The sequence below is a fragment of the Rhinoderma darwinii genome, chromosome 5 (assembly GCF_050947455.1).
Source record: "Rhinoderma darwinii isolate aRhiDar2 chromosome 5, aRhiDar2.hap1, whole genome shotgun sequence".
NCBI lineage: Eukaryota > Metazoa > Chordata > Amphibia > Anura > Rhinodermatidae > Rhinoderma > Rhinoderma darwinii.
In genome coordinates this window covers 213,643,013-213,659,794 of record NC_134691.1, presented here as the reverse complement: position 1 = coordinate 213,659,794, position 16,782 = coordinate 213,643,013, and the positions used below count along the sequence as shown (strand labels likewise).

General features: G+C 50.9%; 3 non-coding genes and 2 pseudogenes across 3 annotated transcripts; all 5 read left to right on the top strand.

Moving 5' to 3' along the window:
- The first annotated feature begins 7,781 nt into the window (after positions 1-7,781).
- Positions 7,782-7,969, top strand: LOC142653827 (U2 spliceosomal RNA). Its single transcript, XR_012848684.1, has one exon. It is a non-coding gene; the product is annotated as a U2 spliceosomal RNA (small nuclear RNA).
- Positions 7,970-9,247: 1,278 nt separating this feature from the next.
- LOC142654654 (U2 spliceosomal RNA) lies at positions 9,248-9,317 on the top strand (annotated as a pseudogene).
- A 789-nt stretch (positions 9,318-10,106) lies between these two features.
- Positions 10,107-10,289, top strand: LOC142654176 (U2 spliceosomal RNA). Its single transcript, XR_012848911.1, has one exon. It is a non-coding gene; the product is annotated as a U2 spliceosomal RNA (small nuclear RNA).
- A 1,273-nt stretch (positions 10,290-11,562) lies between these two features.
- Positions 11,563-11,632, top strand: LOC142654674 (U2 spliceosomal RNA; annotated as a pseudogene).
- A 787-nt stretch (positions 11,633-12,419) lies between these two features.
- Positions 12,420-12,604, top strand: LOC142654183 (U2 spliceosomal RNA). The gene has a single exon (XR_012848914.1). It is a non-coding gene; the product is annotated as a U2 spliceosomal RNA (small nuclear RNA).
- Positions 12,605-16,782: the final 4,178 nt, after the last annotated feature.

Here is a 16,782-nt window from a genome sequence, read left to right as displayed (position 1 = left end):
ATGTGACCTGAAAAACTGGCGTCCCATCTCTCTCCTGAACGTGGACTACAAGATCCTCGCCAAAGTATTGGCCAACAGACTGAAGGTTGTCATCGGACAGATCATCGGATCGGACCAAACCTGCGGCATTCCTGGCCGTAGGGTGGCCGACAGTCTTGCCCTGGTGAGGGACACGGTGCATTACATGCAAAGCCGCCGTACACACGCGGCCCTGGTCAGTCTGGATCAGGAGAAGGCTTTTGACCGGGTCTCTCACGAATTCATGGGTAAGGCTCTGCGTAGGCTGCGGCTTGGCAGGTTGTTCTGTTTGTATGTTAACCTGATGTATTGCGACATTTACAGCTCGGTGCTGGTGAACGGCTGGAAGACTGACCCCTTTCCTGTATCGTCGGGGGTTAGACAAGGCTGTCCTCTTTCACCTCTCCTTTTTGTTTGTGTTATAGAGCTCTTCGCAGAGGCTATCCGGCAGAATGGAGAGATCAGAGGGATCACCGCACCAGGTCCAGGACACTTCGAGGTCAAATGCTCGCTGTACATGGACGACGTGACCGTCTTCTGCGCTGACCAGAGTTCGGTGACTGCACTCGTCCAGACCTGTGAGGAGTTCGGACGCGCTTCAGGGGCAAAAGTCAACTGCGGGAAGTCGGAAGCCATGCTCTTCGGAAAGTGGTACCTGCCTTCTCCTGCCTCCTTCCCGTTTACTATCAAGCCGGACTTCATCAAAATTCTGGGAGTCTGGTTCGGTAAGGAAGGTGCAGCCCTAAAGTCGTGGGAAGAACGCTTGGCCAAAGTCAACCAAAGGATCGGACTGTGGAGCCTCAGACAACTCACTATTGAGGGCAAAGCAATGGTCCTGCGTAACGAAGTCTTGCCTGTGCTACAATACACTGCACAGGCATGGCCCCCTCTTGCCACCGTCTCGAGGGCCATTACCAGGACTGTGTTTCGCTTCATCTGGGGCTCGAAAATGGACAGAGTAAAGCGGACTGTTATGTACAAGGAGCCCCGCAAAGGTGGGAAGGGTATACCCGACATTCCCACTCTGCTGCGGATCGCTTTTGTATGTGACTGTGTTCGTAGGACTCTGAGGACAGCAAACGGCTCTGCGGGCAAGGCCATGTCCCGCTACTTCCTCCTTCCCCTCTGGCGAGGTTTTGGCTGGGACAAGTGGGACAGCTCCTTCCCTTACAACTGGCACGCTCCCTGGTTCTACGGAGATGTCGTCCGGTTCGTGAGGGAGCATCAACTGGAGGGTCTTAAGCCCGACTTGTGGAAACCTAAGACGATCCACAAGCACATCAGAGCAAAGGACTCACTGGAGTCTGTTCCAGGGCTTCATGCCGACACGTTGGAGACTGTTTGGACTAACGTGTCATCTGGCAGGTTGACCAACGGGCACAAGGACATTTCATGGATGGCCATCCAGGGAGGACTGCCTCTTAGGTCATTCATGCATGCCCGCAACCTGTGCAAGACCCGGTACTGCCCCAGGTGCCCCTTCACGGAGGAAACATCTTTGCACATTTTCTGGCAGTGCCCCTTTGCACAGGGTCTGTTGAAAGCCTTGGAACATGAACTCAAGGACTCAGTACCCAGGAACAGACTGTCGTACCGCTCGGTACTTTATGGACTATTTCCTGGGAATACCACGGATGGAGCAATCCAGGAAGCCTGGCGCCTTATGAACTGCTTTAAGGACGCTATATGGTTTGCCAGGAACCGTCTGATTTTGCGGAGAGAGAGTGTGTCCGTCCAGGACTGCCGCAGGCTGATCCACAGCCTGCTCAGAGACTATTCCACCTGGGACAGCCCGGACGTCGATGAGGAAGAGGACTGATACTCCCCTTCCCCCCACTCTCCCTTCTTGTGTGTTGTCTTTCAATAAAGCTTCGGGCCTGTGATTTCCCCCTTCCCTATCCCCTCCTACCCACTCCCCTATCCCATCACTTGTCTGTAATGCTTTGTTGTTTGGCTTTAGTGAATGCAAGAATGTTAGTGTAGCATGTGGTGTAATGTATAGCATAGGCTAGCCTGTACTGTGTATTATACTGTCATGTTATGTTTGACGACTGTTATTATTTATTATTTGCTGCTTCATGGCTTGCGCTGCGTCGCAGTAATGTTTGTATGATGACGATTGATTGTCAATAAAGCATTTTTCAATCAAAAAATCTGTTCTTATCAGTCCTTGTAAGGATAGATAGCTCGGAGAACCACTGGGGGCTATAAACACTAGCTTAGCGATCCAAGAGCGTTCCAGACGAAGCCGGCGACGAACTGCGGAGAAGAACCAGCGAAGACGACGATCCAGAAGGGAGAAGCCGCCATCGGGGAAGAAGCTCCGGGAGATCGCTGCCGGGAAGAAGAAGGAGAACTGCGACAGAGACCTTCGGAGAAGAGCCGCTGCTGAAGGGGATCTTTGAAGAAGCTCGGCCGCAGAAGAAGCTCGACGAGGAACCGCTGCGGAAGAAATTTCGTGGAAGAACCTCGGCCAGCAAGGAGAAGATTTGCATAGCTCCGCCCCCTTCGGGAAAGAGCTATCGAAGATCCTCCCCAAGCGACAGGAACAGCTGGAAGAAGCCATGGCCTCAACCAGCAACCCTGCCACCCAGAAGAAGAAGGCTGATGGACCAGGTGAGCCGACCCAGGCCAGGACATCTCCTCCTGAAGCCTCCTCAAGCCAACAGGCCACCAGGAAGCCGAACCAGGCTGCTCCAACCCTGGAGCCCTGGATGAAGCAGACTGTGGCCCTGAAGCTGAAGGAGGTGGACGGGAGAGTGCCGGACATGACGGAAGAAGTGTTCTGCCAGAAGATGCTCCTGGACCAGGGCTTCGCTAAGCCGGAGACCATCAGCATCCAGGCCTTCATGACCGGGATGTTCTTCGTGACCTTCGCTTCGATCAACATCTGCAGAAGGTACTGGGAGATGGTGAAAGCGGCGAGGCCTGAATCCCCTTTCTCTCGCTTTGTGGGCAACTGCCCTGTCCAAAGAGAGGAAAGGCGGGTGACGGTCTCAATGCGGAACCCACACACCCCCGGCAAAGACATCACCACGCTCCTGAAGCGGTTCTGCACAGTGGTGAGGGAACCCACCCACATCCTGAACGGACTCGGCTTCTGGACTGGCAAGTGGTCGGTAATCGTCCGACTGAACAAGGATTCGAGCGCGGAAGACGGCCTCCAGCACCTGCCCCAGTCATTCTCGCTGGGCAACTCCTACGGCCTCATCTACTACCCGGACATGCCGCAGATCTGCAGGAGATGCAGCAAGAAGGGTCATTCGGTGAAGGACTGCAAGGAGGACGCCTGCAAGAACTGCCGGGTAACAGGACACGAGTCCAAAGACTGCCCGAAACGGACAATGTGCAACCTCTGCGGACAAGCAGCCCACTCCTACAAGGACTGCCCGAAGAGGGATCGATCCTGGGCAACTGTAGCGGCGAAAGCTCCGGCCAGAGGGAACCCCGCCCCAGCCAGAGCTCCAGCGGCGCAGAAGACCGGGAATAAGAAGGATGGTAAGAAGACGACAGTCCCTCCCCCCCGTCTCCCGGCCCTCCCTCGCCCTACCCTTCCCACCCTCCCTCGCCCGGCCCTCCCCACCCCCCCGTCCCCAACCCCTGTCACCCCCACTGAGGCTCTAACCTTCTCCTACCCACCCATCTCAGTGGTCCTGTCACCTGCACCTCTCCCAACCCAGCCTCCCTTCTCCCCAGCTCCAGCAGCACTAACATCTTCCCCTCCAGCTGCTGGAGTCCTCTCCCTGGAGGATTTTCCCCCTCTTGTCTCCTCAGGTGCCATCCAGAGGAAGAGAAAGGTGAGGGACAGCCCAGCTGCTGAGTCCTCAAAGCGACAAGTCGTAGAAATCTGCGAAGATTCCCTTGCGCAGCAGGAGGAAATGGAGCAGATGGTGGAGGAACTCGTGTCTGAACCTGAGGTCATCGACTTCACAACAGACATCCAGGTGGCTACAATCCTGGAACAATTTTTGTCAGAGGGCCTGCTGGATCTTTCGGACCCGCCAGGAGAGGAGGATCCGCCCGACCGGACTGGTAACTAAGGTGTATCGTTTGCACTAACCTTCTTTATTCTCCCCCATGGCTCCTAAACTTAACATCTTTAGCCTCAATGTGAGGAGTGTTAGAGATAGGACTAGATGTCAGATGGTGCTAACTTTTCTTTCCAAGCAGTCGAGTGATGTATTTATGCTGCAGGAATGTACTCTCCCCTCTTCCAGGTCATACCATCATCTGGCCAGGCAGTGGACCCATGGCCCGTCCTACTGGTCTGGTGGGGGCGACTGTAAGTCTGCAGGGGTTGCCATCCTGATTAGGGGAAGCGTATTTACTGTTGACTCTGTCCAGGAGCTCGCCTGCGGCCGCTTGTTGGTCGTAGACGGTTCCTGGGCAGGAGAGCCGATTAGGCTCATCAACGTGTACGCTCCCCCTATGAAGGCTGAGCGCCTGGAACTATTCCAGACCCTGCGGACCCAGCTCGCCACCACTAGGGCAGTGGTGATGGCCGGGGACTTCAACTGCCCCATCGAAGAGGATGGACGAAGTTCCGGCACTTCAAACAAACTGGATGTCAGTTCCAAACTGCTTATCGAGATGGTAGCCGAAGCATCCTTGCAGGACGTTGTGGGCTCCATGGGGATCGGCTCTGTGAACTATTCATGGAGCCGACCCGATGGCTCACTTCGTTCTCGGATTGACTTTGTGTTCACCTCCCGGGCAGTCAAGCAGCATGGGCACTCCATGGTCCCCTGCTTCTTCTCTGACCACAGGGCCATTCTCTTCCAGGGTGCCATCGGCCACGGTTTTCCTCCCGGCCCTGGCTCCTGGAAGCTGAATTGTGCCCTGCTGGAAAGAGAGGAGGTACTGGCGGAACTTAGAGACGCCTATATTGTTTGGAGGAATGATAAAGTTTTCTTTGACAAAACCTGTGACTGGTGGGAATATGTTAAAGTTGAATTTCGTTGTTTCTTTCAGGCAAAAAGTCGCCAACAGGCGTGTGAGAGGAAGAGAGACTTCAGAGAGATGCAGCGTCAGCTGCGATCCCTGCAAGACCTCCTTCAATGCGGCTGGGACGTCAGGAAGGAGCTGGAGGAAGCCAAAAAGGGCCTGAAAAGGCACTTTGAGGAGGAATCCAAGCGAATTGTCTTTCGTTCCAAGGTGGAGAACCTGGAGAAGGGTGAGAAATGTAACTCGTTCTTTTTCAGGAAACTCCATGCCGGCCACACGCCCCTGAAGGAACTCCGAGATGAGACCGGAAACATGCATTCTGGGAAGAAGGAGGTGATGGGAGTCGTCACAGACTACTACCGAAGCCTCTACTCCCGGAAAACCACTGACCCCGAAGCCGCCGATAAATTCCTGTCAGGTATCACTAATCATCTTGATCCTGCAGGTACGGAGGCTATGGATGTACCCCTGACGGTGGAGGAACTGCTCTCTGCCGCTAAATCCTTCAGACCCGGCAGGACCCCGGGCAGTGATGGTCTCCCAGCAGAGCTCTATGTAGCGCTGGGGGACTTGATCTGTCCGGACCTGCTGGAGCTCTATGAGGAGATGGTGGTGGAGGGTAGAATGCCACCGTCCTTGAGAGAAGGCATGATCACGATCTTGTATAAGCGGAAGGGGGAGAGATGTGACCTGAAAAACTGGCGTCCCATCTCTCTCCTGAACGTGGACTACAAGATCCTCGCCAAAGTATTGGCCAACAGACTGAAGGTTGTCATCGGACGGATCATCGGATCGGACCAAACCTGCGGCATTCCTGGCCGTAGGGTGGCCGACAGTCTTGCCCTGGTGAGGGACACGGTGCATTACATGCAAAGCCGCCGTACACACGCGGCCCTGGTCAGTCTGGATCAGGAGAAGGCTTTTGACCGGGTCTCTCACGAATTCATGGGTAAGGCTCTGCGTAGGCTGCGGCTTGGCAGGTTGTTCTGTTTGTATGTTAACCTGATGTATTGCGACATTTACAGCTCGGTGCTGGTGAACGGCTGGAAGACTGACCCCTTTCCTGTATCGTCGGGGGTTAGACAAGGCTGTCCTCTTTCACCTCTCCTTTTTGTTTGTGTTATAGAGCTCTTCGCAGAGGCTATCCGGCAGAATGGAGAGATCAGAGGGATCACCGCACCAGGTCCAGGACACTTCGAGGTCAAATGCTCGCTGTACATGGACGACGTGACCGTCTTCTGCACTGACCAGAGTTCGGTGACTGCACTCGTCCAGACCTGCGAGGAGTTCGGACGCGCTTCAGGGGCAAAAGTCAACTGCGGGAAGTCGGAAGCCATGCTCTTCGGAAAGTGGTACCTGCCTTCTCCTGCCTCCTTCCCGTTTACTATCAAGCCGGACTTCATCAAAATTCTGGGAGTCTGGTTCGGTAAGGAAGGTGCAGCCCTAAAGTCGTGGGAAGAACGCTTGGCCAAAGTCAACCAAAGGATCGGACTGTGGAGCCTCAGACAACTCACTATTGAGGGCAAAGCAATGGTCCTGCGTAACGAAGTCTTGCCTGTGCTACAATACACTGCACAGGCATGGCCCCCTCTTGCCACCGTCTCGAGGGCCATTACCAGGACTGTGTTTCGCTTCATCTGGGGCTCGAAAATGGACAGAGTAAAGCGGACTGTTATGTACAAGGAGCCCCGCAAAGGTGGGAAGGGTATACCCGACATTCCCACTCTGCTGCGGATCGCTTTTGTATGTGACTGTGTTCGTAGGACTCTGAGGACAGCAAACGGCTCTGCGGGCAAGGCCATGTCCCGCTACTTCCTCCTTCCCCTCTGGCGAGGTTTTGGCTGGGACAAGTGGGACAGCTCCTTCCCTTACAACTGGCACGCTCCCTGGTTCTACGGAGATGTCGTCCGGTTTGTGAGGGAGCATCAACTGGAGGGTCTTAAGCCCGACTTGTGGAAACCTAAGACGATCCACAAGCACATCAGAGCAAAGGACTCACTGGAGTCTGTTCCAGGGCTTCATGCCGACACGTTGGAGACTGTTTGGACTAACGTGTCATCTGGCAGGTTGACCAACGGGCACAAGGACATTTCATGGATGGCCATCCAGGGAGGACTGCCTCTTAGGTCATTCATGCATGCCCGCAACCTGTGCAAGACCCGGTACTGCCCCAGGTGCCCCTTCACGGAGGAAACATCTTTGCACATTTTCTGGCAGTGCCCCTTTGCACAGGGTCTGTTGAAAGCCTTGGAACATGAACTCAAGGACTCAGTACCCAGGAACAGACTGTCGTACCGCTCGGTACTTTATGGACTATTTCCTGGGAATACCACGGATGGAGCAATCCAGGAAGCCTGGCGCCTTATGAACTGCTTTAAGGACGCTATATGGTTTGCCAGGAACCGTCTGATTTTGCGGAGAGAGAGTGTGTCCGTCCAGGACTGCCGCAGGCTGATCCACAGCCTGCTCAGAGACTATTCCACCTGGGACAGCCCGGACGTCGATGAGGAAGAGGACTGATACTCCCCTTCCCCCCACTCTCCCTTCTTGTGTGTTGTCTTTCAATAAAGCTTCGGGCCTGTGATTTCCCCCTTTCCTATCCCCTCCTACCCACTCCCCTATCCCATCACTTGTCTGTAATGCTTTGTTGTTTGGCGTTAGTGAATGCAAGAATGTTAGTGTAGCATGTGGTGTAATGTATAGCATAGGCTAGCCTGTACTGTGTATTATACTGTCATGTTATGTTTGACGACTGTTATTATTTATTATTTACTGCTTCATGGCTTGCGCTGCGTCGCAGTAATGTTTGTATGATGACGATTGATTGTCAATAAAGCAATTTTCAATCAAAAAATCTGTTCTTATCAGTTTAATATCTGATACGTCCCCTATCTGGGGACCATATATTAAATGGATTTTTAGAACAGGGAGATGGAAATAGAGCTTGCTCTGTCCACTCCACGCATTGACCTGGTATTGCAGTATTTCCAGGACCGGTGCACCCTTCCCTTATGTGTTGACTAAAATCAGATTCCAAAAGTGCTATTTGTGTTTGCTATTGTTTTTGTCTTTCTGATGGGATCTCCCCTTTTAATCCCATTATTTCAACACCTGTTGGACAATGCATTTGTACAGTCATGTGTGATAATGAGCTAATTTATTAAATGCAATTAATTAATACATTGCCACCTCTTGTTGTGTGTGTGTGTGTCTTCTGTGTTTCTGTGTTTCCGGCATTTCACATTGGAACAGCTCATTCACCTTCCTTGTCTTCTCTCCGCCCTCCCTCCTAGGTAAGTTAAAGAGCTGCACCTGAGCCAGCCACTGATTGATGCAGCACCACAGTCAAATAGTGGAGTGGAGTGGAGTAGGGGAACAGCAAACAGCCATTAAAGCAGCCAGCCGCCTACCCGCCACAATGGACCTACCTGTGTACACTAGATGGATGTGATGGAATGTACTGTCGTCCCTACATTTCAAGAAGAAGTAAGAATTGCAGTTGCAACAAACCCTTGCTTGCCTACAAAGAGAGCAGCAATTTGGATTTGTTACTTTGTTACCTGGAAGAATAACAAACTGTGCAAGGATGGAGGTTGTAGGAGCAAGGAGAACAAGTTGTCTGTAAAGTTGGTGGATGCCTATTTTCCATTTTGCAGTCCCTTGTCTCCCTCTTGTGGCCTCCTGGAGGCAACTAGCTGTGCAAAAAAAAGACAGCCTGGCGGCCGGCTGTTGCAGTGTTGCCCTCTCAGGCAACACTGAGTGACTGACTGAGCCGCACCGTCTTATATAAAGTTCAGACGGAACTTTGCACGTGTCATAGTGGAGCCCTCAGGATTCCAGAGCCAGCTTTCTGACATCATAATGGGGCCTCAGAGATAAAAAGCCTGGGCCCAGGCAGTGTTGGTCAGTGCTGCTCAGCAGGCAGCACTGGACTGGACTGGACTGGATTACAGCTGATACAAGGTGTGAAGGAACAAGGGGTGGCTGTGGGCATGCACTTGCTGCCGCTGCCAGTGTTTATCTGCATGGCAGGAGGGCATTTGGGCGTTGCCAGGAAGGCGTTTTTATGTAGATTCCTCCTCTTTCAGCACTGCATTGTGGTGCAAGCAAAAGAAGCAAATCCTGTGTAGCTTCCTCTCCGGCCTTTATTCACCTCCCGCTTAGTAGCTGTAAATGTGTGTGAGCCTGCAGGGCCCCATGGAATTGCCTAGGAGTAGGCTGAATCGCTGCAAGGGGTGAACAGCAGTATGGGACAGGCTCGGTCAACGGCCGGCCCATTCGGGTTATCGCTTCTCGGCCTTTTGGCTAAGATCAAGTGTAGTACCTGCTCAAGCTGAGGTTAGTAATCATCCCTGCCGATGGTACGTGGGCCATCGTAGGGGGATGACAGAACGCCGAGGTGAGGGCAGGGAACCACAACGGTCATCGCTCTGGTGTACGCATTTGGTTTAAAGGTACCATTTGTAGGTGACCAGGCGACCGCCGGATCGAGGTCATTAGGCCGGGTAGTTTGGAAGCCCGAGTTGCTATGTGCCCCAGGGCTGGTGACCCTGGGGTGCCCTAACTCACTGGGGGTGGGATCCCACTGAGTGAAGGCACACTTGCACGCACTCTCTTTCACGCTATATGAGCACACACCTTTATTCTCCCGGCCTTCTGGCTGGGAGATGAGGAATTTTTTTTATACCTGGCGGATGTCCAGGCTGTATCACAGCGCACATCCACTTATTTAATTTTGTTTTTCACTGTGTGTTTGTCACGTTTGTCACAAGGATTTTGGGATGCGGTGCCCTTTTGGGACCCTCCTGAGGTCTAGGGGGAAAATGTGTGGCCTTCTGGTTCCTTTTTCCCCTGCAACCCGGCCTCCCTTCTTCGGAGGGGAGGTGCAACTAGGATGCAGGCTCCTAGGTGGACACTGGGGTGGCAGCCCAGGTAGAAGCCTAGGAGTGTGTTTGGGTCTCCCTAAGCTCCGGCGAGGGGGGACCATCGATCCTTGATCCTCTAGGCCTATGGTTTGGAGGGTCAGGGAATGGTTATGCGGGGCCTCTCTCTTTTAAGAGAAGGGCTGCGATAGACCGCATCCTTGTGCACTTTTTGTGTGGCACCTCTGCACTTTTTATGCACTTGGGTGATAGAAAGCACGACTCGGGCTTTCAAAAAAAAAAAAAAAAAAATCTGTTCTTATCAGTTTAATATCTGATACGTCCCCTATCTGGGGACCATATATTAAATGGATTTTTAGAACAGGGAGATGGAAATAGAGCTTGCTCTGTCCACTCCACGCATTGACCTGGTATTGCAGTATTTCCAGGACCGGTGCACCCTTTCCTTATGTGTTGACTAAAAGCAGATTCCAAAAGTGTTTTTTCTCTTTGCCATTGTTTCTGTCTTTCTGAAGGGATCTCCCCTTTTAATCCCATTATTTCAACACCTGTTGGACAATGCATTTGTACAGTCATGTGTGATAATGAGCTCATTTATTAACTGCAATTAATTAATGAATAGATTGCCACCTCTTGTTTTGTGTCGTCTGTGTTTCTGTGTTTCCGGCATTTCACATTGGAACAGCTCATTCACCTTCCTTGTCTTCTCTCCGCCCTCCCTTTTAGGTAAGTTAAAGAGCTGCACCTGAGCCAGCCACTGATTGATGCAGCACCACAGTCAAATAGTGGAGTGGAGTGGAGTAGGGGAACAGCAAACAGCCATTAAAGCAGCCAGCCGCCTACCCGCCACAATGGACCTACCTGTGTACACTAGATGGATGTGATGGAATGTACTGTCGTCCCTACATTTCAAGAAGAAGTAAGAATTGCAGTTGCAACAAACCCTTGCTTGCCTACAAAGAGAGCAGCAATTTGGATTTGTTACTTTGTTACCTGGAAGAATAACAAACTGTGCAAGGATGGAGGTTGTAGGAGCAAGGAGAACAAGTTGTCTGTAAAGTTGGTGGATGCCTATTTTCCATTTTGCAGTCCCTTGTCTCCCTCTTGTGGCCTCCTGGAGGCAACTAGCTGTGCAAAAAAAAGACAGCCTGGCGGCCGGCTGTTGCAGTGTTGCCCTCTCAGGCAACACTGAGTGACTGACTGAGCCGCACCGTCTTATATAAAGTTCAGACGGAACTTTGCACGTGTCATAGTGGAGCCCTCAGGATTCCAGAGCCAGCTTTCTGACATCATAATGGGGCCTCAGAGATAAAAGCCTGGGCCCAGGCAGTGTTGGTCAGTGCTGCTCAGCAGGCAGCACTGGACTGGACTGGACTGGATTACAGCTGATACAAGGTGTGAAGGAACAAGGGGTGGCTGTGGGCATGCACTTGCTGCCGCTGCCAGTGTTTATCTGCATGGCAGGAGGGCATTTGGGCGTTGCCAGGAAGGCGTTTTTATGTAGATTCCTCCTCTTTCAGCACTGCATTGTGGTGCAAGCAAAAGAAGCAAATCCTGTGTAGCTTCCTCTCCGGCCTTTATTCACCTCCCGCTTAGTAGCTGTAAATGTGTGTGAGCCTGCAGGGCCCCATGGAATTGCCTAGGAGTAGGCTGAATCGCTGCAAGGGGTGAACAGCAGTATGGGACAGGCTCGGTCAACGGCCGGCCCATTCGGGTTATCGCTTCTCGGCCTTTTGGCTAAGATCAAGTGTAGTACCTGCTCAAGCTGAGGTTAGTAATCATCCCTGCCGGTGGTACGTGGGCCATCGTAGGGGGATGACAGAACGCCGAGGTGAGGGCAGGGAACCACAACGGTCATCGCTCTGGTGTACGCATTTGGTTTAAAGGTACCATTTGTAGGTGACCAGGCGACCGCCGGATCGAGGTCATTAGGCCGGGTAGTTTGGAAGCCCGAGTTGCTATGTGCCCCAGGGCTGGTGACCCTGGGGTGCCCTAACTCACTGGGGGTGGGATCCCACTGAGTGAAGGCACACTTGCACGCACTCTCTTTCACGCTATATGAGCACACACCTTTATTCTCCCGGCCTTCTGGCTGGGAGATGAGGAATTTTTTATACCTGGCGGATGTCCAGGCTGTATCACAGCGCACATCCACTTATTTAATTTTGTTTTTCACTGTGTGTTTGTCACTTTTGTCACAAGGATTTTGGGATGCGGTGCCCTTTTGGGACCCTCCTGAGGTCTAGGGGGAAAATGTGTGGCCTTCTGGTTCCTTTTTCCCCTGCAACCCGGCCTCCCTTCTTCGGAGGGGAGGTGCAACTAGGATGCAGGCTCCTAGGTGGACACTGGGGTGGCAGCCCAGGTAGAAGCCTAGGAGTGTGTTTGGGTCTCCCTAAGCTTCGGCGAGGGGGGACCATCGATCCTTGATCCTCTAGGCCTATGGTTTGGAGGGTCAGGGAATGGTTATGCGGGGCCTCTCTCTTTTAAGAGAAGGGCTGCGATAGACCGCATCCTTGTGCACTTTTTGTGTGGCACCTCTGCACTTTTTATGCACTTGGGTGATAGAAAGCACGACTCGGGCTTTCAAAGTAAAAAAAAAAAAAAAATCTGTTCTTATCAGTTTAATATCTGATACGTCCCCTATCTGGGGACCATATATTAAATGGATTTTTAGAACAGGGAGATGGAAATAGAGCTTGCTCTGTCCACTCCACGCATTGACCTGGTATTGCAGTATTTCCAGGACCGGTGCACCCTTCCCTTATGTGTTGACTAAAATCAGATTCCAAAAGTGCTATTTGTGTTTGCTATTGTTTTTGTCTTTCTGATGGGATCTCCCCTTTTAATCCCATTATTTCAACACCTGTTGGACAATGCATTTGTACAGTCATGTGTGATAATGAGCTAATTTATTAAATGCAATTAATTAATACATTGCCACCTCTTGTTGTGTGTGTGTGTGTCTTCTGTGTTTCTGTGTTTCCGGCATTTCACATTGGAACAGCTCATTCACCTTCCTTGTCTTCTCTCCGCCCTCCCTCCTAGGTAAGTTAAAGAGCTGCACCTGAGCCAGCCACTGATTGATGCAGCACCACAGTCAAATAGTGGAGTGGAGTGGAGTAGGGGAACAGCAAACAGCCATTAAAGCAGCCAGCCGCCTACCCGCCACAATGGACCTACCTGTGTACACTAGATGGATGTGATGGAATGTACTGTCGTCCCTACATTTCAAGAAGAAGTAAGAATTGCAGTTGCAACAAACCCTTGCTTGCCTACAAAGAGAGCAGCAATTTGGATTTGTTACTTTGTTACCTGGAAGAATAACAAACTGTGCAAGGATGGAGGTTGTAGGAGCAAGGAGAACAAGTTGTCTGTAAAGTTGGTGGATGCCTATTTTCCATTTTGCAGTCCCTTGTCTCCCTCTTGTGGCCTCCTGGAGGCAACTAGCTGTGCAAAAAAAAGACAGCCTGGCGGCCGGCTGTTGCAGTGTTGCCCTCTCAGGCAACACTGAGTGACTGACTGAGCCGCACCGTCTTATATAAAGTTCAGACGGAACTTTGCACGTGTCATAGTGGAGCCCTCAGGATTCCAGAGCCAGCTTTCTGACATCATAATGGGGCCTCAGAGATAAAAGCCTGGGCCCAGGCAGTGTTGGTCAGTGCTGCTCAGCAGGCAGCACTGGACTGGACTGGACTGGATTACAGCTGATACAAGGTGTGAAGGAACAAGGGGTGGCTGTGGGCATGCACTTGCTGCCGCTGCCAGTGTTTATCTGCATGGCAGGAGGGCATTTGGGCGTTGCCAGGAAGGCGTTTTTATGTAGATTCCTCCTCTTTCAGCACTGCATTGTGGTGCAAGCAAAAGAAGCAAATCCTGTGTAGCTTCCTCTCCGGCCTTTATTCACCTCCCGCTTAGTAGCTGTAAATGTGTGTGAGCCTGCAGGGCCCCATGGAATTGCCTAGGAGTAGGCTGAATCGCTGCAAGGGGTGAACAGCAGTATGGGACAGGCTCGGTCAACGGCCGGCCCATTCGGGTTATCGCTTCTCGGCCTTTTGGCTAAGCTCAAGTGGTTTAGCTGGGAGGTCCGTCTGAGTGTTCGCCCTTGGCCTTGTGGCATCGCTGGTCCGCCAGCTTAAGCCACCTGCTGCTTTAGGGGGTGATCCAGGAGACAGGGAAGGCGATCGGAGGACGAGGACGAGGAGGATTATGGCTGGACCGCCTAATGCACCAAATACAGTTCGGCTGTTTATCGCAGAGGAGAAGAGGACGTCGTATGGAATTTTGCATGTGCAACAGAAGGTGTTGGAAGGAATTCTGGGAATGGCACACGAATCGATCTTCTGTCTTCAGTCCTTTCCCCAGCAAGGATTCTTTGATGCAAGTTTTTCCACCGTGAGTGAAATGAGGACCTGCTACCTCCGGAGTCAGGAGAACCTTTCCCATCCAGAGCTGCAGGGAATTGATTTTGTCCCTTGTGAGACTAAGAAAAAGAGGATCCCGGTGGTAATCCACATGTACAATCCTTTTGTTGAGGATGAGGAGATCCAGGCATTTTTGGGTCGTTATTGTGCCTATGTCTCTGGTGTGGAGAAAAGGAAGAACATTCTTGGGACTTTTAATGGTATGAGGAGGGTTTGGGTGGAGCTGCGTCCAGACCCAAATGGGCATGATGGTCTGTGCCACCCTCCCCAGAATTTTGCTATTGGGAACAACAGAGGTTTCCTTCACTACCCTGGCCAGCCGGATTTTTGTAGGGTGTGCTACGCCTTTGGCCACACCCGGGAGAATTGTACCACTGGACAGGTATGCAGAAACTGTTACAAGCCTGGACATGAGACTGCCAATTGCGAGGAGGCACGTAAGTGTCACTTCTGCGGATCTGTGGAACACCTGGCCAGGCGGTGCCCTAAGGTGTATGGAGAGGTACAGAGGTCCTATGCCGGGGTCGTGAGAGGTGAGATTGCTGCCTCCGGTCCAACAGCGCCGCCTGTGATGGAGCCGGAGGTTCATGAGGCGGCTGTTGTGGAGGATGTTCCTGTTGCGGTGATGACGGAAGCTGTTGCAGTTCCGGACCTGTTGGTCGCTGAAGGGGAGGAGGCTCAAGCTCCATCTGAGTCCTCTGGAGATCCGGGGGAGATGCAGGTTGATAAATCCTCTCTGAAGCGCAAGGAACCAGAGAGCGTAGTTTCAACGCCATTGAGTGAGCGCATTGAGGAATTTTCCAGTCCGGGTGGGGGAGGGGGAGATTCATCGGCTGCGGTGGATTCTGACTCTTCTACCTCTTCTTTTGGGGCTGGCTACCTTGAGAGCGGTACTGTTACCAAGTTGGCGAAAACCATTCACTTCACAAGAGGTGTAGTGGGGAATAAGAAGGAGAATGTGGCTCGTACTGCTGCGGATGGGACTCCGACGAAACATAGAGGAAGGGGTGCTTTAAAGAAGTCGTGAGGCCCTGTGTTTGAATTGTTTTGACTTTCATTTATAAATAATGCATTTTGTTATAGGTTCCTTAAATGTCCGGAGTATCAGGACTGCAACAAGAAGAGCTGCAACTTTTGATTTTCTGTCAAATTATCATTTTGATGTTTTATGTTTGCAGGAGTGTTGTTTGCTGGAGGAACCTATAAATGCTACCTGGGCCTTGGGTCCTGCAATTTGGTCAGGATCCCAGGAAAGAAACGGGGGGGTGGGAATATTATTTAAAAGTAATGATTTTGTTGTGAAGAAGGTAATTCACATAGTTCAGGGGAGGGTTTTATTAGTTAATTTTGAGTATAGAGGTGCCTCTTATAAAGTTATTAATGTCTATGCTCCGACTGGACGGAGAGAAAGAGCGGAGATGTTTGAGAAATTATATTTTTTCTTGGGGGGGAGGGAAAATTGTTTCCTTCTGGGAGACTTTAATTGTACAGTGAATGCAGGGGATAGGAGTAATGTTGGAGGGGGAGGTGATAGTGGGGTGGATAGTACTGGGAAACAATTAAATGAAATTGTGAGTTTATTTGAACTTAAGGATTGTTTTCGTGAAAAAAATGATGGTTCTTTTGGTTATACGTATTTTAGTAATACTGGAAATATATCGTCACGAATTGATTTTATTTTTTGTTCTAGGTCATTAACTGTTATGGACTTTAAAAGGAGGAGGATGCCGTTCACGGATCATGCGTGGATCGAATGTGTGGTTAAAAGTAACAGTACGTATGAATTTGGTAGGGGTGTATGGAAATTAAATGTGACATTGTTGGATGATGAATGTGTTCGGGAGCAATATAGGAGATTGTTTGGGATGTGGCAATCAAAGAAAGGGGAGTTTTTTAGTGTGATTGACTGGTGGGAATGGGTTAAAAGGGAAACAAAAAGGTTTTTTGTAAAAAAAGGGTGTGAAAGAGGAAGGAAGGAAATGGAGGAGTATGAGAGATGGCAAAAAAGATTGGAGTATTTGTATGAACTTAGACGGGTGGGTATGAATGTTGAAGGTGAGATTGAAGAAGCGCGTGATTATGTTAAAAGATGTTTGGAGGAAAAAGGTAAGAAAATTATTGCACAAGCTAGAGTGGAAGTAAGGGAAAAAGATGAGAAATGCACAAAGTTTTTCTTTAAAAAAGCTTTTAATAAAAAAACTGGAATGGTGAGTGTGTTGAGAGAGGATGGTGTAGAAGTGTTTGGTAAAAATGAGATTCTGGATGAAGTATGGAAGTTTTATACGGATTTGTTTACTGAGAAGAAGCGTGATTGTTCATTAGAGAGTGAATGTTTGGGGTATGTGGATAAACAGTTGGATGAGATTGATCAGAGTTTTTTGAGTGAGGACATAAGGAAGAGTGAAGTAGAGGATGCAATGAATGGTATGAAGAAGGGGAAAGTAGCAGGGAGTGATGGTTTGCCTGTAGAATTTTATTGTGTATTTTGGGATATGATTGGTGATTATGTATGGGAA